The 27,932-nt window shown below is 41.0% G+C and overlaps 1 long non-coding RNA gene across 1 annotated transcript; it reads right to left on the minus strand.

Moving 5' to 3' along the window:
- Positions 1-810: 810 nt before the first annotated feature.
- On the minus strand, positions 811-26,535 carry LOC118559656. Its single transcript, XR_004928944.1, has 3 exons — positions 26,352-26,535; positions 25,656-25,751; positions 811-975 (listed from the first exon to the last, which is right to left on the minus strand). It is a non-coding gene; the product is annotated as an uncharacterized LOC118559656 (long non-coding RNA).
- Between the last annotated feature and the right edge of the window lie 1,397 nt (positions 26,536-27,932).

The following is a 27,932-nucleotide window of genomic DNA, read 5'->3' on the forward strand; positions in this document are numbered from 1 at the left end:
GAAGGAGGAAATGGATATTTTCAAAAGAGCGCAGGCAGACACTCCCAATGGACTGGGGGAGACATCAGACTACGATAGCAGCCTACACTTCATCTCCGGTAAATACAACTTAATTCTGCTCTAGTCATTGTTCTATTTAAATAGCGGCGGAGGGGAGGTGGCGATCGCTACACGGGGCCGGAGAAGCCGCTTCTGCTGCTGCTACCGCTTCTACCAGCAGAAGCGGCTGTCTGGAGCAGCAGCCGCTCTATTACGCCCCCGTTCACGGGCGCTAGTACTTCTGTGTTTACGCTGCAATGTCGCCGACACCCCCACCATTTTAACAAGACAAAAACACCAAAATAATCCGTAGTGAACATTTTTTTAACCTACCGGGCGGGTCCAGTGGTTTCATGCTTCCATGCTCTCTTGTCTGTACTGGCCTGGGTCCAATGTAATTCTCCCTGCGCGGTGGGAGACTCGTTTTGAGGAAACTATGGTTGCAGCTCACTGTCTGCCTTGCTGTGGTTACAGAGAGGTGTCTGTTTTGTAGAATAAATCATCCGCCGATGAGTTATTGAACCGGAAAAGCCGAATCTGTGAATATCTTTCTAACTTTACCGAAGTATAAGGCAGCTGTATGTCGCGGTACGGACACTTGGCCAGCATTTCACACACTCGCTCGGTCCCTTCAGGCTTTTGCTGTGTGGATCTGGCAACCTGATACCATCAACCATCAACTTACTCTTAAAACGATCTTGTGATACGTTATCTAAAGAAGAAAAATACGTGGAGAACTCGTCAGTTTCGCTGTTTGCGTCCGCCATTGTGTTCGCCTTTTGCCTACCAATCCGGCGCACATGCGCGAAAAACCCGCATCAAAACAATAACAATGAACTGGTCTATAAAAGCATCTTCTTCTGTCCTCTTGACAGGTTCGAGGGAAGATTTTTAGTTGTGGCTGCTTGGACCGCTCTGCTCTTGACTGGGATATATCTATAATGAAACAGGAGTGAAAGTCTGTTATTCTGACATTAAAATGATGATAATAACAATAATAATACCAGCCTATCCATAGTAATGGTCAACTATAGCTGTATTAATGGCCTCTAGGCATTTCGATTCAGACAAACTATATATATATATTAGGGCTGGGCAACGATTAAAATATTAATCGCGATTAATCGCCCTGATTAATCGCGATTAATCGCATTGTATTTACAAACTCCAAGAATGAATTCAAAAGTAGTGTAAAGAGCACTTTTATTTTAATGTTCTGCTGCCATATGAACAAAAGTGTTGTAACATTTGTAGCACTTATTTTATACTGGATATTTTAACCCATCTATTGAATTTAGTGCACTAGTTGATCTTTTCTTCATAAGAGAACAGCAAGCACTGCAGCCAAAATATGGCCTTTTTTGACCTGCTGTATATTAGCCAGTCCCTAATCTTGATGTATCATGAAACTGTTGACCTTTTGGGTTTTTGATTTATTATTACAATTAAATAATAATAATAATAATAATAATAATACTAATAATAAGAATAATGTTATGTTCAGTGTTTTTTTTTTTCGCTAATCCCCCTCTTTTATTATTTCAATCCTTATTGTAATTTTGGCTGTTGTTGTGTTGCACCCTGCCTGTGCTTTATCCTATAAATTTCCCCGTCGTGGGATAAAAAAAGGATTAGCTAATGTTATCTTATCTTTTAAATAACACTTTTTAATATATGTACTGGGTTCTTTCAAGGTCTCTTAATTACATGTTATGTGTGGGCTCCAGTAACATCCATCCATCCATCCCATCCACTGATTCTACCTGGATGTTCCCTGGAGGACTGAAACGCCTCAGTCAGAGACGTCTGTGGGTCTGTCGGGCAATGAGAGAAGTTTCGTCTCCTCTCTCCGTTTCTGGGGCTCGACGTTTTCTATGTTTTTTTCACGTGCTTAGCGATACATTTGTTGTGTTTCCACTGAAATGAACCGGCTTTTACAAAAACATACAGCTTGATTTCATTTACGGTATTAAAATAAAGCCAAACGGTGCTACTTCCCCTGTTCATGTTTTTCGCGGCTGTGGTCTCTCTAGCTGTTTGTGTGAGAACTGAGTGGGCGGGCCAGGCTGAAGCCTGCGGCTGATTGGCTGGCGCCTCTAAGCCATGTACGAGAAGGGGAGGGGGAGCGGATAGTGCTGCCGTGACAGCGCGCTGCAGTCAGCGCGCCTGCTGACTGACACTGACTGAAAGCATGTGAGCAACACTGCGTTAATGCGCGATAAAATAAATATCGCCGTTAATAGTCTAATGAATTAACGCGAAATTAACGCGTTAACTTGTCCAGCCCTAATATATATATATAATAATATATATATATAATATGATAGATAGATAGATAGATAGATAGATAGTAGATTATTATTATTCATTTATTTTTAAGTTATATAGTTTAAGTGAGTCCATCACACTAAAAAAACTAACACACTAAACAAAACATACATTTCTTCCAAGGCTATTACTTTCTAGACAATTCATTAATTTCATTATTATGGCCACAGCAAAAATGCCAGTGTTAATTTACAAGTGTTAACGTTAACACCAAAAAAGTGTCTATATGTGTCCACACTAGCTTGTGTTATAATTAACCATTTGTTAAAGTGTTAATAGACTAACATCCCATTTGTGTTAAATTTACACCAGCCATTGTTGATTACCCAACACTACTGGGTGTGGTATTAACATTACAATAGTGTTTGTGTTAACATATAATGTTAAAATTAACACTAGTGTGGTGTCAATACCAAAACCAAATATGTTTTTTTAAATGGTAAAGAATGGACTACTAAGCATCTCAATACCAAATATAATAGGAAAACCCTAAATTTTCAAACAATGCACATAAATTCAAAGTTTAACCTTTTTTATTAAACAGTTCTCTTTCAAAGACCTCAACAATGTACAGCTCATATAAACAGCAGAGGGGCACAATATATGTTTTTTCATTATTATCAGCTGAAAACTGTCTGTCATAAGGCTGATAATATATCAGGACCGACACACAAATAACAGCAAACGCATCCTCCACAATGTCTATTTTGAAAGCACTCAGGTGCTCATCAAAAACTCTGTAGTGACTTTAGCAGTCAAAAGAAATGCTTCATCGTTATTGACCATGATGTTGACAATTTTTTGAAAAACAGGCATTTCATTTTCAGTACTTGTGCAGACAAACATTCCAATGTGGCATTGTGTTCCAAAGTTTTTTCACCCATGAAGTCGTGGACACACACTGCACATTTAGTGCATTTGTTGGATAATCTTGAACCCCACCCTGATAGGGTGAAACCCCACCCTATCAGGGTGGACCCAAAGGGACTGGTACAGGGATGCAGTTCTGAAGGGAGTACCCCCCTCAGTGAAAACAGCCATGGATGATAACCCAGACATGGTGGGTAAAGACTAGGGTGGTCCTTAATGAGGGGTAAATTTTGGAATTCATTTCTTTTAGGTCCAACCCCCAGAATTCGTTGCAATAGTCAAAAAAACTCTCCTGGTGATTTTTTTAAATTCCAACAACATTACCCCTCCCTCAACCTTGAAGTTGAGCCTCAGTGCCCCGTGGCGGCTGACATTAGAACGACGACATATCGGCAAGTGCTAAACTTTGAAACACTCTTGTAATGTCCAATCACCTCACTTCACACCACAGTGGGAGATGAATTTCCAGCGAAGCGTCCAAGCTGCCCAGCCAAGCCATCTCTGGACTCCAACTGCAAGACATGGCATCAACCAACACGCGCCGGTTCTTCCAGAAGCTGCGCCTGGAAGACGGCTTCCTCGACACCGATCCTGCTACCTGGATGGAGCGGGAAGACTTCCGGACAGCCGCGGCCTTTGTACAGAGGATAGCGGTCATCAACGACCACGCAGAGCGAGGAGTTTCCGTCATCCAGGAGTAAAACCGAAGGCTAACTCAGGATGAGGAGCAACTGCAATTTCTCCTCCAAGTTGTCTCTCGTCATCGCACGGAGTTCCCGGACTCCAGAAAAAAGACCGTGGCTGCTGGTGTGGCGGCCCAGCAGGAGCACTAAGTCGGACGGGCCTAGGACTCCCTAGGAGCCTTGTGGATCCTTGAAGGGCCAGAAGCATGGCCAACCAGAAAAGAAGACAGCAAAACGGTGGTAAAATGTTCAATTAATCATTACATTCCAAGACATGGTTTTCCCATGAAAATAAGATCAGACAATAGCACACATTTCAAAAATCAAGAGCTACAGGAAGTTGAACGTGTGTTGGGGCTGAAACACTCTTTTGGCACAGTCTATCACCCTCAGTCACAGGGGAATAAATCAAACGCTCAAACCAAATTGGCAAGAATCTGTGCACAGACAAAAATGGATTGGGTTGACGCTTTACCATTAGCACTGATGTCGGTCAGAAGTTCTGTAATTCAGAGATGGGGACTGACACCACATGAGTTACACACAGGAAGACCTTTTCCAGGACCCCCACACTAGGTTACCATGCCAACCAATGAATGAAACATCAATGTCCCGTCGGGGTTATTACAGTGCTCTCCACAGTCTTGTTTCAGCGTTCAGCAAACAGGTCCCAAATGTGGTGGAAGGAGAGAGCAGCGAAACCAGCGCAGAACCAGAGTGGGTGCTCCTGAAAGTCATCAAAAGAAAGTGGTCGGAACCAAGGTGGAACCAAGGCAACACCTGGTACCAATGGAGCCAGTGCGCAGCAGCAGAGGAACCTCGGCGCTCTCAAAGGCAGGTGCAGCAGGCTATGAAAGACAACACTTCCACAGAGGAAACAACACAAGGTGGCATCCACCTACTTGGATGCCATAGGCGTCCCCCGAGGGGTCCCCGATGAACATAAACTAGCAGACAAAGTAGCAGCGGAGTTTGAAAACATACCCTTGATAGCGGCCATCTTTCCAATAACTCCCAACAAAAACGTAGATCATATCAATTACATTTATTATAACGTGCTCAGATTGGCAAACCTCACCAGGGATGCAGTAGAAGGACTGGCTGAGCAGTTGGGACCAACGTCCCTGATGGCGGTACAAAATTGCATGGCTTTGGATATGTTACTAGCTGAAAAAGGGGATATTTGTGCTATGTTTGGAGATATGTGTTGTACATTTATCCCCAACAACACAGCGCCGGACGGTTCAGTAACAAAAGCATTAGAAGGATTGCGCACTCTCTCAGAAACCATGCACGAGCATTCGGGAATTTCTAATCCGCTTGAGAAATGGATGACTGGAGTGTTTGGCAAGTGGAAATGTCTGATTATGTCTCTTTTTATTTCTATTGCAGTATTTGCAGCGATATTGATTACATGTGGTTGTTGTTTAATTCCCTGCATCCGCTCACTGACAGTCCGCCTCATATCCTCCACCATTAAAAAACAGGACCCCAGAGGTTTGGGCTGATGCATGTGTAAGGTTTAACTTGTAATCAAGATTATTATTAAACCCCTAGGATGTTAATTGTTTTAAGTCAGAGCTGTTATTAGTGAGCTATCAGAGGGTCAAACGCATTCGGATAAGAGGTTCTGGTCTGAGGACATTGAGATAAGGTTCCTAATATGATGGATTTTCTTTTGCTTTTATCCAACTCATCTAATATACATATATAGATATGTTTTTTTTAAAAGTGTTTTTCTTTCACTGCTTATTGTCATTATAGTATAATCAAGTATTTACCAAATGAGTCATAACTAGCAAATTTGGGGTTTTCTAATTCAATACTTTATGGGTGAACTCTTAAAACATTTCAAAAGGGGAAATTGTGGAACGTATTAACTTTGAACCGTTTTTTTATTACACATTTATGAAGGTTTAACATGCTTTTAATATGCAATTTATTTGCCTTAATGCCGCATCTGTAAATCAGAAGAAGAGAATGTGAATAGGTTCTGTGTATGAGCAAAAGTATCAGGAGAACGTTTCAAGGCCAGTCCTAGGCAGTGGGAAAGAACAGAAACTCTGGTTCACATGCAGCAGGAGAAAACAACAAGGGAAGATAGTTATTAGGGAGTAAGGTAGCGATAGGATGTGTGCGTCATTCATTGTGTGACTCTGTATAATCTATGTTCTAACTTTAATAAAAATCAGCCTGAGCGGGAGGGAGTTGAGAGTTGTTGCCCGGAATCGGCAGGTGTATCATCTCCTCCCTTTGCAAAGGTGAAACTGAAATTCTGCGTCAAGGCTGAGTTATTTTTTAAAGTCCTGCACAACGAATTAACGAACCCGGGGAAGCAGACGGCTTCAACATTTGTTTGAACCCCCTTTTGGGTCTGTTGAGAATTAAAATATATATCTTAGTGGGGGTGTCTCCCCTCTCTGTTTCTGGGTAGAATAACAGGGAGTTTTATTGCTGAGGGGGTTGTCAGAAGGAGAGGGGGTCAGTCCTCCTCCCCCTTGAGCAAGCAGGAGGAGTTTTAAAGTTGATAAAAAGAGTCTTTGTTCAAAACTTACTTCAGACAGACTTCTTGACCGCGCGGGGAAATCATCTTGATTGGTAAATGTATACTCTGTCTCCATATTTTATTTCCATGAATTAAATATGCATTTCAACAGTTCTACCGCTTAATTAATGTTTTCTCACTTGCGGCCAAATCCGGAACTGGGGTAAGATGGGTTTTCAATAGACATGTAACAGCAGGCCGGTAAACCCAATCATGGTGCCGTGACCCCCGGATTTTGGCCGTGAGCAGAAGAATTTGAAAATTGGACACGAAAAGAGGACTAATTCTGCAGCACCACCGGTCGACCGGAAAAATTTAAGGAGATTTTTCTCCATTGGCAAAATGTTAGATGTATAGGCTAAATTAAGTGGTGCTGTGGTTTAAGATACTCTCTTCTCAAAATATCAAAGGCTGAACTGTACAACTAGGTTTGAATGGAATTTAGGTTGAAACCGAGAAATGACTGAATGGGATTTATGTGTATGTCTATGTAAACTTAAATAGATTAAAAGCCAAGAAGCCGTAAGTGGTGAGGCTGTCGAAAAATACAATAAAACAAAATAAAAAATATATAACATAAAGGCAAAAAAAAAAAAATGTCCGGGGACTGGCCACACGGAAACCAGCCTGTCAAACTGGTGTTATATTAGGGCTGAGGTGTGCGTTACCTCTTGAGAATTAGGGACACTCAAAAAGAAGCAGAGGATAGGAACTGCCAAGATACGTAACATCTTTAAGTTGAGGCTAGGACAGCAAGCCCCTTTAAATGGTGAGCTGCTATACAAGAGAAATGTATTAAAAGTGGCCCCAGGAGGACAATTGGATTGTTCTCTAGCGTCAGAACTGGGTTCTGAGCACGACAGTTAGACTAAGGAGGTATTAAAATAAGTGAAATGTTCTGTCAACTACGGACAGGGCAAAGAGGTCCTTCTGTGATGTGCTAGCTGTCTGAAATGTTATGTTTTGTTATGTATTGTCTAATATTTTGAATGTCTCGGTTGTGATTGGGATCCACGCTGTGTGAGTGTGCTAAAAGAGAAACTGGTGGGGCCTGCGGATCTGCAAAGAGTGGGGGTTTGTGTGTGGGTTTTCTGTGTGTGTGCATGTCTCCAGGATGGTGTGAATTTCTCCATGTGCATGGGCTTTAAGATAAGAGCAGTGACTGTGGAGCAGATTTAATTTTGTTAAGTAAAAAGTGATGGGTAAAAAACTTAAGGGGAACATTTTTATTTTAAACTGTAGCCTAAAAGTTAGAAAGAGGTTAGAAATTTGGAAAAGTTGTTGAAAATTTGGGAGAACATTAAACATCTGTTTGAGGTATTATAAATTGGGAAAAAAACAAAAAAGGGAAGATGCCTTCTGTTAGAGTGTAAATTTAACTAGTGTTATCTATTGCAAAATAGCATTTTAAAATGCCTAATGAATGTATGCACTTTCAGACATAAAATAAAATTTACGATTAAAATGTGATTAAAAGGTTTTCATTGTTTGATAGTCCTAGTTATAATAAATAAATATGATCCGTCAGACTTCAATCTAGCTGATTAATAGAGAGTAGTAAACCCTATCAGCTTTTGCTCATTTGCAGGCCTGGGAAAACACGAGTAAGCAGAACAAAAAGAGTTAAAAGTTAAGGTTAAATTGTACCTTAATAGTGTGGGCAAAAGGATATTGCGGCTGATTTGACAGATTTTGTTAACCCTGCATTTAGTCATGAGTCAGTTTTGAAGTCATCCTCAAATGAAGCAGCTAAAATTGAGGAATTTATGACAAATGTTAACGGTTTGCATGGTTTTATTATAGATACTGTGATTACAGATCGGCAGGAATTAGTAGAAACGGGAAATATTACGGGATAATCACAGGACGGTCCCCATAATATTCAGTAAATGTATCCACATTTTCAAATTCCTACCAAAAAGCAGATGCCCTTGTCACACAGTAATTTAAGAACAGAGGAATTTTCTACTTGTTCACTTGGGGATGTGCAACTTCTGGTGAATAGACTCCCCAGCATCAGTGCTGGTGGTCAATCATGGTTGGTTGAATTACAAAATTTAACCAAGGCTTACAACTGGCTCTCGGTGATTTTAGAGCCATTTTAAAACTTTCTGTGTATGCGTCTGTAATAGCTGTCATCGAAAATGTTGATCAAACATCCCACATGCCTGATGAAACTTTATTGTCTTCAGTAATTTCTTCCTTGGAAGTTGCAATTACACAGCACTTTCCATTATCCACATCAGTAGAGCTTCCTGAATTTGACTGGGACCCACAACAGCGTCCTGCAGATTACATAACTCAAGCTGCAGAGAAATGGATCAAACACACAGGTGTGGATCCTACAATAAATTGCTCCAATCTGGGTAAATTATTTAGAGGGGCAGTTTTGGATGGGGTTCCTTCTTTAGTTTCTATACTTATGACACAAAATCCTGAGATGCCTGGGTGTTCGTATGCTCGCTGGAAAACCCGTTTGATAGACTATTTGCATGTGGCTCAAAGGGAGGACAGAAAGTGGAAGCGAGACTTAGAGGACTTGCAACTTCAATTACTTAAATTACAGTTACTAGAAGCAAAGCGGAAAGTGAGCAAGAGAAAGCAGGAGATGGCACAAAGAAATGTCTCTGCGGGTGTATCATGTGGTGCTCAGACCCTGACGGTTCCACCACAGTCTAATTTCATTCAAGGAGGGGGGCCGCCTCCTCCGCTTTTTTATTCTTCATTTGATTCCAGACTTGTTGTTCCTGCGCATGGACCCGGATGGCAGTGTAGCAGTCAGCGCAGACATGGTGGAAGGACCAGAAGACCAAATAGCCGAGGTGGACATGTCAGAACTTTTCGAACATCTAAAGACATCTGCTTTAACTGTGGTCACTCTGGACACTGGGCCAGGGACTGTTTCGCATAAGCAAGTCCTGGCATGAAGTCCCAATACGACCTCACCTCCAGAAGGTCAGTACCCCAGCAAGGGGATAACGCTCCCATGAACAATGTTTCCTCACCCTGGAGAAGTGGCCAGCCTCATGAACAGCGCAGATCCCAAACTGTCAAGGGAAGTGACTGTATGAATTTTTGCGCACATTGGAGCCACCTGTTTCATCAGACTGAGTTGTGAAAAGGGGACTTTGTCACTGAGTTGCTCGCAGAGACATTACAGTGATCAGCTCCTGCAACACTGGGGAAGAAATGTGGAGTGTCACACATGAAAGCCTTGAATATGACGTCTCAACTCCGATCTCATGTCTGCCTGAATCTGTTGCATGTCAGTCCGAGTCCATCTCAGGTGCCACAGCTTGGTATCAAACATCTTTAAGGTAAAACAGACAGTTATTTTTCGCCATATGCTACTGAACAAATTTAATGGAATGTGATGTTGGATGACATGTGTCCTCATATTTTTTATTTTTTGAGCAAATGGATCAGAAGTCGGTAAAACATCTTAAGGCAGCCGAATTGAGCGTATCCCAGCATACAGGTTTGCGGTTTAGAAAAATATTCTAATTTCTATTAAATTTTTTGCTATGTAACTGATATGTTCCTTTTATACATGAGTTTTAATTCTATTATATCCAGGACTGTATTGCTTATAATTAAACAGCAGCAGGTGTATTTTACCATATCTTCTATGGGCAGACAATCCACAGGGGTGGGAATTGCTGTAAGCAAATCAGTTTAAAGTCATCATTTCAATGGGTACACTGATCTTACACAACTTTTGGAGGACTTCTTGCAGATCTATGGTATGATGAAATTGCATTATGTTTTGATTTGAATTCACGATATAGGGCAGTGTTTTTCATACTTTAACACAGCTAAGCACTTGCAGTTAAGTTTTTGTAAAAACATAATTTTTGTTCCATGGGGGGAATTAGGATAAAATAAAAAACTACACAGAATGGAAAAGGAGATAAGGGTGGATGCAGGACTTTTTGACATGAGGATGGAATCTATTGATGGTAAACTAAGAGGAATTCATTGCAAGGGGACTACATTTTATGAGATGACCTGATGGGGGTTTGCTTTTCCTCTCAGATTAAAAATAGGAACTTTTTTCGCAGCATGGACATCTGAGTATGGAGTAAAGGGTACAGAATTTAATAGAGTGGTGACATACTATTAGATTTGGAGTGCTGAAAGGTTTTATGTGGAGTGATGTGATGTATGGTAATCTTTAATCTTTAATCCAAAGAACATTCTGACATTCTTACAGGATAACTGCACTTTGATTTCAAAACCGCATTAACAAATTTTTGATTTTGCAGACAAGGGGATTCTCACCAGAGATTAATGTATGTGTGTGGTTGCTGCATTTTCTTACAGTACATTCAGAGGCCCAGTGTAAGGAAAGAGAAATTGCGATACAGTGTCTCATTAACTATTACATTTATAAAATAGGTTTCCAATAGGATGAAGATGGAACAATGGAAGGTGGTAAGGATTAATGGGGATAATTCTAAACACAATTGGCTAAAATTCTGTGCACAAACAAAATTGAAAATGGGGTGAAAAAGCTTTGATGTCTGTTTCTTATGGGAGTGGTCAGTTAATTTCATTACAGGATATGATTCCATATGACTGAAAGGAGCTTTTCGGGACCGAAGTCGGCTCCCGGGAATTACAGGTAGCACACAACATTTGATATCTAAAAGATTGTTGTGTAAGTTTCAGGTTGTATTGGAGACATACATTTAGGAGAGTCCAGGAATGGAAGGGGGAGTCCACCGACCCCCGACCTCAAGGAGTGCGCGCTAAGGTCATCGACAGACAAATGTGGTGGGCCAGAGATCAGGGGCCCATCAGGATTCCAGAGCCGTGTGTACCAGCCAACAGGAGGTTCAAGGAAAGATCACCGGAACAGCTCGACGCCGCGATTGCCATCGCTGACGAGGGTGCTGGAGATTTTTATTTTGTTTCTGTTTTTTATTTTTAATAAAATGATTCATATACAGCTGTGTGGAGATTGTGGTTGGAACACTGACTCTTTAAACCATCTTCTTTAAGGGCGAGGAGAAGACATCTCTCATGACAACAACTGAATGCATTGTGTAAAAAAAAAAAAAAAAGAATTTTGTAATCACTGTAATTCCCATATGAGTTACATATTCCTTGGATGTTAAATGCTAGTACTGTCAGAATCTTGGTTTTGCATTGCATGATAATCTGTTTTTTATTCTGTGGTTTGATCTGAGTGTAGTGCTTTCATAGGTTATATTAATTTCTAAAAAGATATCTTGTTAATCTAGGTTAGGACTCTTAAAATCATTTTTAGATCATATAACAGTTTCTGGTAGTTGCACATTTATCTCAGCCTTGCACCTCTCGGATAAAGGTGCTTACTTTTCTTAATTCTAGTAGGTTAGAGATTCAGATAGGTTTAGTAGCTTATTAGCTTATACTTGGGTTATTTTACATTTAAGGGGTACATTTGAACTTAATTTGATTTCATAAGTCGCCAACAGAGGGGTCAGTGGGTTACAATATTACATATTACCATTTACATTTTGTCTAAGGGTTTTAAGACATAACCTTAGTTTAGCCTAGTTATTGGTTTGATCTATTGATCAAAACAGAGGGAGTTGTTGAGAATTAAAAAATATATCTTAGTGTGGGTGTCTCCCCTCTCTGTTGCTGGGTAGAATAACAGGGAGTTTTATTGCCGAAGGGGTGGTCAGAAGGAGAGGGGGTCAGTCCTCCTCCCCCTTGAGCGAGCAGGAGGAGTTTTAAAGTTGATAAAAAGAGTCTTTGTTCAAAACTTACTTCAGACAGACTTCTCGACCGTGCGGGGAAATCATCTTGATTGGTAAATGTATACTCTGTCTCCATATTTAATTTCCATGAATTAAATATGCATTAAAACTGTTCTACCTCTTGATTAATGTTTTCTCACTTGCGGCCAAATCCGGAACTGGGGTAAGATGGGTTTTCAATAGACATGTAACAGCAGGCCGGTAAACCCAATCTTTAACAGGTCCCAATGGATTTGCTGTCTCAAAATCATCGTAATACAGCTGTATTTGGAGTGCATGTTTTTGCTGTGAAAATAACGAATCACTTCTGAAATAGGAATCATTGATGTTTCTATATATCCCATCTTCATGACTCTTCCCTTGCTGAAAGCAGCTACTGAGTTCTTGGTTGGTGAACAATGACTCAAGAGTTCCTTAAATAGGTACATAAATTTGTCATTGACAGGAACCTGACTGTATATACCTGTGGTTTTATCAAAGCGTGTATCATAACGTACACCAAGAACATACTCTATTGGTTCAACGATTTTCCTTTTTTTTTTCAAAATATCTTTGTCTCTTTGTTTCTGTATTAAGGTGCGCAAATGGATTTTCTAAGTTCTCAAAACACTTTTTGACTTTGTTTAAGGTCTGTTCATTCCCCTCTGATGAGAGACATTTAAGAACAGCATCCTGTGCTTGAACATGAACATCATTAACAACCTCCTCCATTGAACAAGTTAAAGACTGCACAGTGCTTTCTGAAACTCCAGCTGCTTGAACTTGGGCAATAACAGAGCTGCATATGTCCATTAACTGTCTTTTTTTAGGAAGATTTTGTTGACCAACAGGAGAGTTATTCAATGGATCATTAGCATAGACATCAGCTGTCTCAACCCCATCAATAACATTGTCCACATTAATGAATTCGGTGGCAAATGTGTCTCCATGTGCTTTCAGCAAGTGTTTCTTGAACCCAGAATATGTGTAAAAAACAGATGAACATCAACGTTCCCCACATCTCAAATGTAGTTTTCTCCCTGGATACAAAGCATGACTAAACTTTAAATGCTGGAAGAGGCCTGAACAATTTCTGAGCTGAACCTTACAAACATAACAGGTTAACATCAAATGTTGTTAATCCTCACTCTGATTTCTTTGACTCTGGGGCTCTCCTTTGCTGTGGCCACGTCAATGCCATAAACCGTTGTTTGGAGGAACGTGTAGAAGTTGAGGAGGGTTGCATCGTAAGACACAGAAAACACAAAGTGTGCCTTAAACAGTTTGTCGAAAGCAACAATTGCAGTTGAATAGGCTTGTGATCCAGGATGATGTTGTAATATTCTGTCTTGGTTACTGTTTATGATTTGGTTAAGTTAGCTTTTTTCTGTCTTTTGGTTTATTTGTGTTTTAGGTTCTGGAGTTCTGTTTAGCCTGTTGATTATTTTCGTTATCTGTTTTCTGTATTAGTTATGATTTTTGTTCTGTGATTTGTTTTTCTTGGATTTTGGTTTATTCACCAGCTCCTTTTAGTTCCATAATTGTTTCCACCTTTGGTTAATTACTTTTCACTCCGTTCAACTGTTTGTCCGTTTATTTAAACCTCACCCCCTGCTCAGCTACTTCTGTCTTGGTTACTGTTTATGATTTGGTTAAGTTAGCTTTTTTCTGTCTTTTGGTTTATTTGTGTTTTAGGTTCTGGAGTTCTGTTTAGCCTGTTGATTATTTTCGTTATCTGTTTTCTGTATTAGTTATGATTTTTGTTCTGTGATTTGTTTTTCTTGGATTTTGGTTTATTCACCAGCTCCTTTTAGTTCCATAATTGCTTCCACCTTTGGTTAATTACTTTTCACTCCGTTCAACTGTTTGTCCGTTTATTTAAACCTCACCCCCTGCTCAGCTACTTGTCGGTTCGTCTCTCATGTCTTGCTCGCATTCAGTTCCTCCGCTTCCCTGTTTGTATTCTGGTTCCTGGTAAGAGCTCCCAGCACCTTGGTTCTGTTTAATTTACCCTGTTCTGTCTGTTTTGCCCAGTTCTGTCCGCCTGCCCCCTGTCAAGTGCTGCCTGGATGTTTGCCTTACCTACCGTTTGGATTTTGTTCTGTTAGCCTGTCTGTTTTACCACTCCTCATCCTCCCATCAATAAATCAGTAAACAATATAGCTGTGTTTTGGCTGAACTCCGGATTCACCTCCAAGCCAGATCATTACAGATGTAAAACCTCTGGATAGTGCTCTTCTTTTCTCCCACACAAAAGAGGAAGGGCTGTGGAGATCCAACTCTGGCAAGTAATGTTGTCATGCTTGTCCCCGCCTAGGAATAAGATAATGAGCGTTATAAAATTTTTATTAATTTAATCCTTTACTAGTAACATATGAAGAGCATGTTCATTTAGCTTCACAACACTAACCATGTGGGCTGAAAAAGTTAGATATTTATGCCATCCATTGGGTTGTGATCGCACAATTCTGTTAGGATATCAACGAGGTCAAGTGGAACGAGCTGTTCATCCCAGAACTGCATGGCACACTGAGATGGCACTGACCCAAAAGATTGGCACATATCTATCAGATACCACCCCGGAGGTGACAGTTTCCCTGCTGATGTCACAGTTTGGATGTGTACCGCCCTTGTATGGGTGTGTACCTAGATACTTATATAATGTTTATGTGATGAGCAATCGAGGCTTCCTGCCGATCAGGAGCCCATCAGCGCTGGTGTGACTGTAACTGTTTCTCTGTCTTTATGTAGATAAAATATAACTAAAAGCATACTTGTCTGTTTTATGCGTCCTACATTCAAGGTAATAAGTAAGTGGGGGTCGCCTGACTGGGTAAAACGAGCTGGGTCCAATGAAGGTGTTTCACCGTAGACGGGACACGGTGAAACAATAACAAATTGGTGTTTGCACCCGGACCCAAAAGGCGGCGTACCACCTTCCGTTTTTCGGCCAGGACGTCATTCCGGAAGAAAAACACACAGCCTGCGGCCGCACAATAAGGTAAAGAGATTTCATTCATCTCCTAGTGTCTTTTTCTTCCTGGAAGGGCCGATTTTTGTATTCCTAAAGGCAGAGAAGTGTTTGAGGATAATTGTTTGCAAACGTGTCGATAAGAACTTGGGATTTGCGTGCGGTCACAGCGGTGAAAGTCCGGGAGACCCTGACCAGGTCTCTGAAAACACTGTGAACCTTGAGAATATTGGGTTTAGAGGTCCCTTGTTGGGCACGGGGGGGATACGTCTTCCTCTGTGTCTAGCATAAAAGCGGCCATTCTGACAGGCACGCCATTACGCATGGCTTCTAAAACATCGTGTAGCCTAGAAATGCGGGTTTAGAGCCCCTTATCTTTCGCGGGGACTAACAAAAAATCTTTCGTCTTCACGGAAATATAAAAGCTGCCTTTTCGAAAAACGAGCGCGTATGAGATTGAGAACAAGACCAGGCAAATACACAATGGTGTGAATGCGGAAGTTTGACGGAGGGTGACTCTGTTAAAACCCCAATTACAGACGAATAAAGAAAATAAGCCAGTGAGTTCAAGATATCTTTTTATAAGAAACCGTGACCTGTTTTAGAAACAGGAAGACCGGAATAAACCCGTGAGCTGGACGCACACACAACCAGCAAGACCGAAGAAAGAGTACGTACAGAGTTAACTAAAGCTTGGCCAGAAAGTGTGAGTGTGTGTGTGCGGGTGTGTGAGACACGTTATTGACATTGAGCTGTGGAAGTGAAGGGTAAGGCTGCACCTGTTCAGGTGACATATAACCTGCTCATCCTGAGTACACTGGCTCATTGAAACTGCCGTGTAAAAACACTATAATAAGGCATATAGGAACATAATAAGTTTTGGTGTCTGAGAGATAAAAAATAAGCTCTCATTGGACCGGGGACAGGAAGCTGTCCCAGCAGGTTGGCCAAGACGTGTGAGTGCTGGAATGGCTGAGAATCAGGTAGAAGATGAGCTCCAGGGGTGTTCTTTAGGAACACTGCTGGAGGCAGGAAAAGGGAGCATAATGGCAAGCTTTCCACACAAAGATGCTGAAAACCATTTAAAACAATTTGAGGAGTGGTGTGAAAAAATGAGGGGAGACGGGGTTTTTGGTGATACAGAAGGACCTCCACCAGAAGCCCAAATGTGCACTTACTATTTGCAAATGTTAAAAAATAGACTAGCCCAAGCACAAGTAAAAACGGCTGATGCTGGTGAGTTTGCTAGAGAAAAATGCCAAAAAGAGGAAATCAAAATAGCAGGCTTGATAAAACTAACTGAACATTATTTCAGCATATGCTTCTCAGGCCTCGACAAACAACAAGAGAGTGAAAATCTGCAGGGGGTAAGGGAATCATCTTCTTTCAAACAAGAAGGTAAGTATACAACTCCTGTTATTCCAGACATCTCTGCTTCTGGTGCAGCCGCTGTTATGCAAAACAATCTGTGTGGTGATAGTGCAGAACTGTTATCCAAGGCCAGGAGTGTGGTGACTTCATCAGACCCTTCGGTGCAGGTGCCTGGTATGGAGTTATGTGGGGGACAGGTAAGCTGTGACGCAAGACCGATACATGGAAAAAGTAGGTTAGAGGGACACAAACGAGACCAGCTACGGGTTGCGATAGAACAAGTGGTAAGACACGCTCTTAAAACTGCAGAATCAGATGACACAGATGTTATGAAAATCGATGACACACGCGAATACAGGGCGGAAAAGGGCCCCAGATATGATCTGCATTCTCAAACTATAGTAATTAAAACTGATGGCAGTTATTATAACCGCTTAATTTTTGAAACCATTTTTTTCTCCTCAGTAATGGGGTTGGAAATATAAAAGGAAATAATTAAAATCTGCATAGATAATGAAAACAAAGTATTGTACTTGATGAACGATGAAAAAATTGTAAACAATTCATCCATCCATCTTCCGTCACGCGAGGGGTGCTGGTGTCTATTTCCAGCTTCAACGGGCGAGAGGCGGGGTTCGCCCAATAAATCGACCAGGACTTTACAGCTCTACACACCAAGACATACAAATGTGCCACACCCAAATAGGAGAATCTTCAAGGTTCCTGCTATAAAAAATAAATATACAGGGGTTGGACAATGAAACTGAAACACCTGGTTTTAGACCACAATAATTTATCAGTATGGTGTAGGGCCTCCTTTTGCGGCCAATACAGCGTCAATCCGTCTTGGGAATGACATATACAAGTCCTGCACAGTGGTCAGAGGGATTTTAAGTCATTCTTCTTGCAGGATAGTGGCCAGGTCACGACGTGATGCTGGTGGAGGAAAATGTTTCCTGACTCGCTCCTCCAAAACACCCCAAAGTGGCTCAATAATATTTAGATCTGGTGACTGTGCAGGCCATGGGAGATGTTCAACTTCACTTTCATGTTCATCAAACCAATCTTTCACCAGTCTTGCTGTGTGTATTGGTGCATTGTCATCCTGATACACGGCACCTCCTTCAGGATACAATGTTTGAACCATTGGATGCACATGGTCCTCCATAATGGTTCGGTAGTCCTTGGCATTGACGCGCCCATCTAGCACAAGAATGGAATCAAGGGAATGCCATGATAAGGCAGCCCAAACCATCACTGATCCACCCCCATGCTTCACTCTGGGCATGCAACAGTCTGGGTGCTACGCTTCTTTGGGGCTTCTCCACACCATAACTCTCCCGGATGTGGGGAAAACAGTAAAGGTGAACTCATCAGAGAACAGTACATGTTTCAAATTGTCCACAGCCCAAGATTTGCGCTCCTTGCACAATTGAAACCAACGTTTGGCATTGGCATGAGTGACCAAAGGTTTGGCTATAGCAGCCCGGCCATGTATATTGACCCTGTGGAGCTCCCGACGGACAGTTTTGGTGGAAACAGGAGAGTTGAGGTGCACATTTAATTCTGCCGTGATTTGGGGAGTTGTGGTTTTATGTTTTTTGGATACAATCCGGGTTAGCATGCAGACATCCCTTTCAGACAGCTTCTTCTTGCGTCCACAGTTAATCCTGTTGGATGTGGTTCATCCTTCTTGGTGGTATGTTGACATTACCCTGGATACCATGGCTCTTGATGCATCACAAAGACTTGCTGTCTTGGTCACAGATGTGCCAGCAAGACGTGCACCAACAATTTGTCCTCTTTTGAACTCTGGTATGTCACCCATAATGTTGTGTGCATTGCAATATCTTGAGCAAAACTGTGCTCTTACCCTGCTAATTGGACCTTCACACTCTGCTCTTATTGGTTCAATGTGCAGTTAATGAAGATTGGCCACCAGGCTGGTCCAATTTAGCCATGAAACCTCTCACACTAAAATGAGAGGTGTTTCAGTTTCATTGTCCAACCCCTGTATATATGTATATACTCACATAGCCAGTTGGTGAGGCATTATCTTTCAAAATAGGGAAGAGGGTGACAATTCCCAGGGCATAGGTAATGCGGACACTGACAGAAGGGACCCTCCTACACAACAGTGAAATAAAAATGCTATTTCACACAAGTGTCAAACCCGAGGTAATAGAAACTATATTTTTATATTTTTAATAAGTTAACTTAAAATTAGTGGTTACATACCCATGACTTTGAATCATGTCAGCCACTAAAATGTTGACAAGTTTCTTTCTAGTTGGATCAGAGAGACTTTTGGTCTTGTTGCACTCTTTCAATACATCTTCCCCCAATCTGACAATCTGAAACAGATTTCAAATGTCACCCTGCTATGAATTTTGAAAATGGATTAAATATTCCAATTGCTACATTGACCCGACTCACATATTTGGCCATCTTACTGTCAGGTGGTCCTTCAATCAGTCGTCTTTGTGCTTTGGTGTTCTCTGTAATCACTGTAGAGGATGAGCTTGCTGAGCTCGAAGACGACAAATCTTCAGAACAAAAGGAAGCATCAGTTACCTCACTCTCGTCAACAGGAGCCTATGTACAAAATATAGGAATTTTTTTTGTTTTCACCACAAATATATAATTTTACTGATTTATGCACTTTGCCAATATTATTTTTAATCTCCTAGCCTGACAAAATGGATTTTTGTGAGTTTGGAAAACTCCAAATCTCACGAGAATCCAGCTTGCAGAGCGAGGGTGAGCGCTGGAATTTCTGGCTGTGAAACCTTTATATATTGGGAGAAAAAAAGATAAATACCATAAAACCGATATTGGCAGTAGAAAAACTGTGATATGAAAATCTTGCCATACCGCCCAGCCCAAATTTATATTTTACAGAAAAATGCCCTGGAGGGAACATTCATCAATGTTTAAAATGTTTTTTTTTCTTACCAGTGTGCTCAGTGACCACTTTGAAAGATACTGTAGAAGACCTCAGCAGGTCAACAAAAATATCAGCATCCACATCGACTTCAGAGGACTCTTTCAGCTCTACACAGACTCCACTTGTCAAGTTGAATTTGGCATGAACTGGAAAAAAATACTCATCGTAACCTGCCAATTTATAGCTAATAATGAATAAACATGTTTTCAATTTGAGCAGATTTCATCCCAATACAAGTCATGAAAGGGCATAACTTGAAATACCATTGCCTCCAAACAATCCAAACCAATAACTATTTCTATGCTGAGACTTGTATGCTTTAAGCCAATATGTGATCACACTTGATTTATCTGCCCTAGGTTTATGCCAAAATCACATTTCAATTGTTGTAAGAAAAGCCATAATAATGTTTTGGCAAGTTAAATTATTTTGGCTATTCAGGGATATTTTTTGTACTATGCACATTACTGTCTGCTCTTACATTTTTCACAATAAATAAATAAATAACTCCTGTAAAAACAAGTAAATATGACAAAACGCTTGCCATTTTTAATAGGTTTTTGAGTTACATCTGTTACAAAAATGTAAATATAATTGTAGCACCCCACTGCTCTGTCCGCTAGTAACTGGGACAAGAACTTAAACTCACTGGTGGGGTGGCTATTTGGGTTCGTTAAGTTCTGGTAGTTACCACGCAGGTTTACCAATTTTGAGTAATTCCTTACTGGTTCAATTACCCTACACTCCTTTTATGTAATATAAATAACTCCAGACAACCAGCTACCGGAACAGTTTATTTTAATAGGAACTTTGGAAAAATAAAACCTTAGCTCCTCAACTCCCCAAAAGAATGAAAACTTAAACATAGAGCAAGGTCATTACTGTTTCCCTGAACAAAATAAAGCCGATAAGGCACTTTTTCTTTTCAATACCTTATGTTCCACTCACTTCCCCTTTGTGTTTTTAAAAAAAAAAAACTTACTTTTTAACAGTTGTGTTACTTTAACCAGAATTCCGTTTTTTTTTTTTTTACCAATAGAACTCCATACATTTATCCAACATTTACAGTTCTAAAACACAATATCACACATGGGCCCATACTCTCACACACACACTCTGTCCATTACCGATTCAAGTTTTTCGGTGCAGGCCTGATGAAGCTAGGATGTGACGTAGCTCAGACAATCCTCTTCTCCCCGGTTAAACAACAAACCGAATCAAACCTGCTCGCTCAGCCGACGTCCTCCTCGTCAAGGATGCTTCGCGAGTCCAATTTTCTTTCAGAACTCCGCCACCCTATTCGCAGGATTACTCCCCCGTCGCACTGAAATCCTGGCCGCCTCGGTCCTCTCGCCACTTCAAATCAGCCGCAGTTCTCCGTCGATCAGCCGCAGTTTTCCTCCGAGGGTTTTTTTTTCTCTCTGCTTAATACTTGAGCAGATATCCCATAAACCGTGTGCAGGAATACTTGTTCACAACACGTCCGAAAAAATCCAGTTCCGTCTCCCACCTCAACTTCTGCAAACTTTATCAGCGATCTCCATTAACCTCTCTCTTCTTCTCTCTCCCGCGTCCTTCGTTCTTCTTCCTCCCATCATCCCCTTGTCCCGTTTTTTTTTTCTCTGTTGAGTTCACTTGTCCCTCGTTAACCTAAGCTACTTTCATAGATAGGATACTCAATACAGTCTTTACACAAATTAGATTCTTAATCAAACAACAATACACTCATGTAAATACACAAGTTATCTACAGAAAAGTTTTGGCTTTCTGTTTTTTCTTATCATTTCTCATGTTACTACAGTAACATCTTCCCTTATGTAGATAATCCCTTGGATTAAAAATATATAAAAACAATCATACACATTGCTCACTTATCCCTTTTTTCTTTCTTGCATAACCAACCTTGTAAATATTTTGTAAATATTAAAGGCCTTAAGTGCATGGTTTTTAACCAGGGGCTACATAATCATTTTATTTTTATCAAGCTACGGGCATTTGGTTTGTTTTAAGAGTTTGCTTTCAGGAAGGTTCTGTTGTTTTTAACCTTAGATAAGGGAGAGCAAATGGTTTTCCCAGATAAGGAATGTCTCCTTTATCCAACTGTGCATGAAGCTGGTGATTTGATCATTACCCGCAATGAAACTTGCTCCCTTCTTTGTTTTCCAACCCCCATGTTGTAAACTCAAGACTGTGATTAAATCCTCCTGACCCCCATTTGATGTGTGACAATAAAAGCAGAAAGACAGAGGCAGTCCGGCGCAGGTGGAGCTGAGACTGTGATGAAAACGGCCTCACGTTTCTGGCCCTCTGCCTCTTTCTCTGTGAAGAGTAAAAACTTGCGTTTGTGTTGGTTTTCTTTCCAGAATAAAAGGATTATTTAAACTTAACTTTATCAGCTGGTGCCGTGAGCCGGATCCCAACATATCGACTCGCTGACGAGAGGAGCAACACGCTGAAAACCACTGGAGATCTGAGTCAAGAACCTGTTGAAAGACTGTACAGACTGCACTGGCTGACGTCACTTCCTGTTTGCGGTAAGGCGTATTGTGTCACTTCCTGTTTTCACTGCGTGAGCAACGGTTTGTTGCTCCAGATTCTCTCACTTTTATCTTTAATCTCTTTGCTGTAACATCTGTTTCTAACACATAAGCACTTTTAAAACATTTTCTGTTGCTGCACATCACGCTTGGGAACTCCTCGTGTTTCACGGTTTGCTCTCTTGGCCACGGGTGTGTCGCCCACTCAGCGACACACCCGCTGAGAAGCCGATCCTGGTGATTGGGAGCTCAATAGTCAGAAATGTGGCACTAGAGACACCAGGGACCATAGTTAAATGCCTGCCAGGGGCCAGAACGGGTGACAACTTGGCCTCTGGTAATAAAGTTAAAAATCTTGGTGTTGTTTTCGACCAAGACATGTCATTTAAATCCCATATTAAACAGGTTTCCAGAGTTTCCTTTTTTCTCCTCAGGAATATCGCCAAAATTAGAAACATTCTGTCCAGGGGTGATGCTGAAAAACTAGTCCATGCATTTGTTACTTCAAGGCTGGACTATTGTAATTCTTTACTATCAGGAAGTCCACAAAATGCAGTTTTAAGTCTTCCGCTGATCCAAAATGCTGCGGCAAGAGTTCTGATGAAAATCAACAAGAGGGATCATATTTCTCCAATTTTAGCTTCCCTTCACTGGCTTCCTGTTAAATCAAGAATAGAATTTAAAATTCTTCTTCTAACGTATAAAGCCCTTAATAATCAAGCTCCATCATATATCAGAGCTCTGATTATCCCGTATATTCCTAACAGAGCACTTCGCTCTCAGACTGCAGGTCTACTGGTGGTTCCTAGAGTCTCTAAAAGTAGAATGGGAGGCAGATCCTTCAGCTATCAGGCTCCTCTCCTGTGGAACCAACTCCCAGTTTTGGTCCGTGAGGCAGACACCCTATCTATTTTTAAGACTAATCTTAAAACTTTCCTTTTTGACAAAGCTTATAGTTAGAGTGGCTCATGTTAACCTGAGCTATCTCTATAGTTGTGCTGTGATAGGCTTAGACTACTGGAGGACATCAGGGTCTAATTTTCTCACTCTACTGATTTCTACTGTTCTCCAGTCTACTGTTCTCCAGTTTTGCATTGTATTACATTGAAATGACTGTTGTCATTTCAGCTTTTAACTTTTTGCTCTCTCTCTTTTTCTTCATAGTAGGTACACCTGGTCTGGCGTTCTGTTAACTGTGACATTATCCAGAGAAGACGGCTCACCCTCTATTACCATCTAATGTAGAACAGATTACTAGATCAATGTGTGCTTCTGTGCTTTTTGTCTCTCTTGTTGTGTCTCTGCTCTGTCTTCTGTAACCCCAGTGGGTCGAGGCAGATGACCGTTCATACTGGTTCTGCCGGAGGTTTTCCTTCCCGTTAATGGGGAGTTTTTCTTCCCACTGTCGCTTCATGCTTGCTCAGTATGAGGGATTGCAGCAAAGCCATGGACAATGCAGATGACTCTCCCTGTGGCTCTACGGTTCCCCAGGAGTGAATGCTGCTTGTCGGGACTTTGATGCAATCAACTGGTTTCCTTATATAGGACATTTTTGACCAATCTGTATAATCTGACCCAATCTGTATAATATGATTGAACTTGATTTTGTAAAGTGCCTTGAGATGACATGTTTCATGATTTGGCGCTATATAAATAAAATTGAATTGAATTGAAAGTCCCGGGAGGTAATTTCCTCACTGGGCCAGCGTCATAGGTTAACTCCTTTTGAGAAAGCCAAACAAACCAAGTAAGTTATTAAAGCGGCTGGTTAAAGTCCGTCGTTCAGGGTTTAAGTCCCTTTTAGTAAGTTTTAAACAACCGTTAAAGTCCGTCGTTCAGGGTTTAAGTCTCTTGTTACGGGTGATTAAAAGTTCCCCGAAAAGTTATTTCGAGAGGTTTGAGTCCCTCGAAGCTGCCGGTTTAAGTCCATCGCAGAAGTTAAGGAAAACCAGGTTAAAGTCCTGAAAAGGTAGCAAAACGGTTTAAGTCCGTTGCAAAAGTTAGGGAATCTCAGGTTAAAGTCCTGGAAGGTACATAAGAAAAAACTCAGGTTAAAGTCCTGAAAAGCAGGTTTAAGCCCTGGAAGGTACATAAAAAAGGATGAAGGTCCTGGAAATTATATAAACACAACGCAAAAGTAAAATAGGATGGGTTCAGGACAAAGTATAAAGGGAAATCCCAAAGGGGATGAAAAGTTTATGTATCAGATTGATCCAAGTAATTTAAAATACTTGGAAAAGTGGAAGAAAAAGTTTAATGTAGATGGTGTGTTGAAAGTGAATAAATGGGAAAACGTGTGTCGGCTACAAACAAGCGCTAGTGCAAAAACAGGAAAACAAAAACAGAAAAAACTAAAAGAGCTTGAAATTGCGCAGTGTTGGTTAAATCAAGCACAAAAAAGGCAGGTTGCACGAGCAAAAAATAAAGCAGACCGTCACACAACTGTAATGTCCGTGCGCCATGAAGATAATGAAACGCAACCGCGTGAACAGAGACAGCCCCGACCAGCAGGAGGGAGTGGGGTGGCCGATAGAGCGGCGCGTCAAAGCCCTACTTCATCACCTACTTGGTCTCCTATAATTTTAGGCTCTAAACAAAAAAGAACCTGCCAGAACACTACTTTTGTAACGCAAACTATGGTCACAACTGAAAAAGACAGACCACCACCGTATAAGCCTTTAAATGCTCCCAAGGATGTTTCAAATCTGTACCCAGACCTGGATGGACTGAGTAAATCAGATCATTCGTTATCAACAGACCAGTCCAAAGGCTTGTATCCTATGGTGCAGGTCGCAAATCCTAATGTAGGTATTTAAACTTAACTCTATCAACATCCATCTAAGCCTACAATTAGGTGACAGAATGGTTATAAAGCTAAGCAAGCTTAGTAGTGCAGATAAATCATCTAAAGTGGATTTTTACTAATATAGCCCTGTTTAATTTGCAGTAATTTGTGAAGACAAACACCTGAAACTGAGCGGAGAAGAGGAAGAAAAGGGTAAACGATACACACCTGTAACGTAATCCAAATACAACTATTTTACTGGTGTTAATACTGTTTGATTTTAAGAACTAAACCCCCGACAAAGACACTAGAAACAGCGGACTGTGCTCGCTCCCGCTGTCCTCCTCCTGCTGCTGCTGTTCTTAGCTCTGCGGGGACGCGCTCGATGGTATCCCATTACTTTTTGGAACAACCCTGTTTTAAGGGGATTTCCCCCTGACCAACCCACATATGGCTAAAGTCCCACACTTGTTCCAGCAGCAGCACACTGAGACGCAGATCATTGCTTGTGCAGGGCTGCTTCTGGAAGTCTTAAGAGAAGAGCTAAAGGAAAACATACGCCCCGCTTTGCAGACAAGTAAAAAACCCAAAAGCATTGATTGGAGAAACTTTTCCAGGCAGACAAGGAAAACTAAACAGTGCTGAGCGGTGCTATGTGCTGTAACAATGCGGCATGGTTGTCTGGCCACAACATAAAAAGACCAGTAAAGTTGTTGAACCTCCACCAGTTAACAAAATACCACCACCCTGCCGCCAGCCACCATGTCACAGAAAGACATTTCAGATAACAAAAATAATCATACATAAGCTAATGGTGGTTGCCAAACTAACAAATTAGCAATAAACTTACCTTCTTGAATGAATTTCAAGTAATCACAGCAGTCATCTATCACTGAAAGTCGAACCCATTTCTGGACTCCCTTATATTTCACTTGCACCAGCATTTCTTTTGACACAAAAAAGGATGAAAGTTAAGCTTGGACGTTACACACATGTACACGTTACAAAAATGTGAAAAAACGTCGGAGGCTTTTACAACGGGTTTGGCATGTTGGTGGCATCCTGCCATCCTATGGACTTATCGTGGCATCTTTGTGGCACCTAATGGCCACAGTGTGCCAGTGTGTTTTCAAGTGATGTATTTATATCACCACATTTGTTTCTCTAATCACGAGTTAAACCACACATACAGTAACCTTGTAATTTTTGTATTAAATTGCTTGAAAATGTTTGTTAAATTATGTGAATTTAATACATGAATAATTGAATGTAAATATATAGTAGGTATTAAATAACCCGGAAATCTAAGCATTTTCGCAGAAGGGCGGCAGGTTGCATGCCGGATTAGTGACACCTTGTGGCGGATGTATGCCACTGCAGCTGCCACAAAGCTGGCGGTAATTAAACAAGGTTTTATTGGAAATAATATGAATAAAACATGGTTATTTGGAAGTAGTTAGAGTAACGGGTAGCTAACAATTCATTTGCCCACACACAGCAACAGGAATGCAGCAACAGCCGTGACATCTTCTTGGTAAGTGCATACCAGTGAAAGTCCTGCAGCCACCACCGCAATTGCCACTCCTGCTGCCACAAGAAGTGCCAGGACTTGGTGGAGGTTCAGCTTTTATTGGAAATAATGCAATAAAAATATGATTATTTACAAGTAGCTATAGTGTAACAGACGTCTGTAACAAACAGTTTGCGTAAAAACAGAAACAGCAGTTCCACACAGCATGCCACACCGCATGCCACACCGCATGGCACACAGCATGCCACACCGCATGCCACAGCATGCCACACAGCATGCCACACCGCATGCCACAGCATGCCACACCGCATGCCACACCGCATGCCACACCTCATGCCACACCGCATGCCACACCGCATGCCACACCGCATGCCACCGCATGCCACACCGCATGCCACACCGCATGCCACACCGCATGCCACTCCGCATGCCACTCCGCATGCCACAAATCACAGCATGCCACAGGAAGTGCCGGTGTCAGATGCCGCTGCCACAAATTGAGCCTGCTGTCTCTCGAAATGTAAGTAACCAACATAAGCATCTCAAAATAGCATCTAATTCTGAAGTATAATACATTTATCAGCAAAAACCTAATCTCTTATAAAACTAAATATTCTGTGCCAGGCAGGAGTTCTGAAGACTGCTGGAAAGATGGAAAAGCAAAGACTGTAGGCTATTAAAAATTCAGATTCTTAGCCACAGCCGTCTGAAAAAGAAAAGGTGAGGGTTTCCTTTTTACCATATTTCGTTGTTTTTGTTGCTTTTATTGATTGTTGACCCTTTGAGGCAGTTCAGGCAGGCATAAATAGCAGGTGCATAAAAACGCTAGATGCCGCCTAAACAACTGCTACATTTTGTTTAGACTAATTAGGATTCCAAATAATAATAGTGCTATTTATTTCACAATTTCTACTTCTAGAATTAGAATAAAAACAAATAAAACCGAGGAACACTATTTACATTGGTTTTATTGTACAAAGGATTTCCACACTGTCCATTAGTAAATTAGTAAAAACCAGAGGCAGAGCTAGACATTCTCATCACCAGTGATTTAGTCCACAACATATTTCATCATTACGCAGTAATTTAGTACACCAAAAAAGTAAAAATTATTTAATCTGTTTATATGGTCATAAAATTAATTTAATATAGGCCTTTACATATCTTAAAGTTTAATCTGCTTCTGTTTAGTAGTCTTACTAGTATATGCCACTAGTATATTATTATGTTCTCATTTCAATGATGAAATGGACAACCACTCATGTAACAGATCAGTTTTGGTGTCACCAAACTTACTCAAAGTACAGTATTAAGTCCTCCATGCTCCTTATGTATTAAGATTTACTGCACATTTAAACATCGACAACTCACTATTGTTAGGGAAATCATTAGTTGTCTGAGAGGATGTAGGTAAGGAGAAGCTGTTATCTACACTTCAGATATATGATGTGAGAAATGTGTTTGGAATGCTAAGATAAATTACATAAAATGGGCTACACAGAGCAACTACTGTACAACCCAGTTGTACATTTGTTGAAGTTTGAATTTAATATTTGAAATGCTGTCAGTGTCAGTGACACTTCTACTTCCTGTCAG

This window comes from Fundulus heteroclitus, unplaced genomic scaffold (genome assembly GCF_011125445.2).
Source record: "Fundulus heteroclitus isolate FHET01 unplaced genomic scaffold, MU-UCD_Fhet_4.1 scaffold_330, whole genome shotgun sequence".
Classification (NCBI taxonomy): Eukaryota; Metazoa; Chordata; class Actinopteri; order Cyprinodontiformes; family Fundulidae; genus Fundulus; species Fundulus heteroclitus.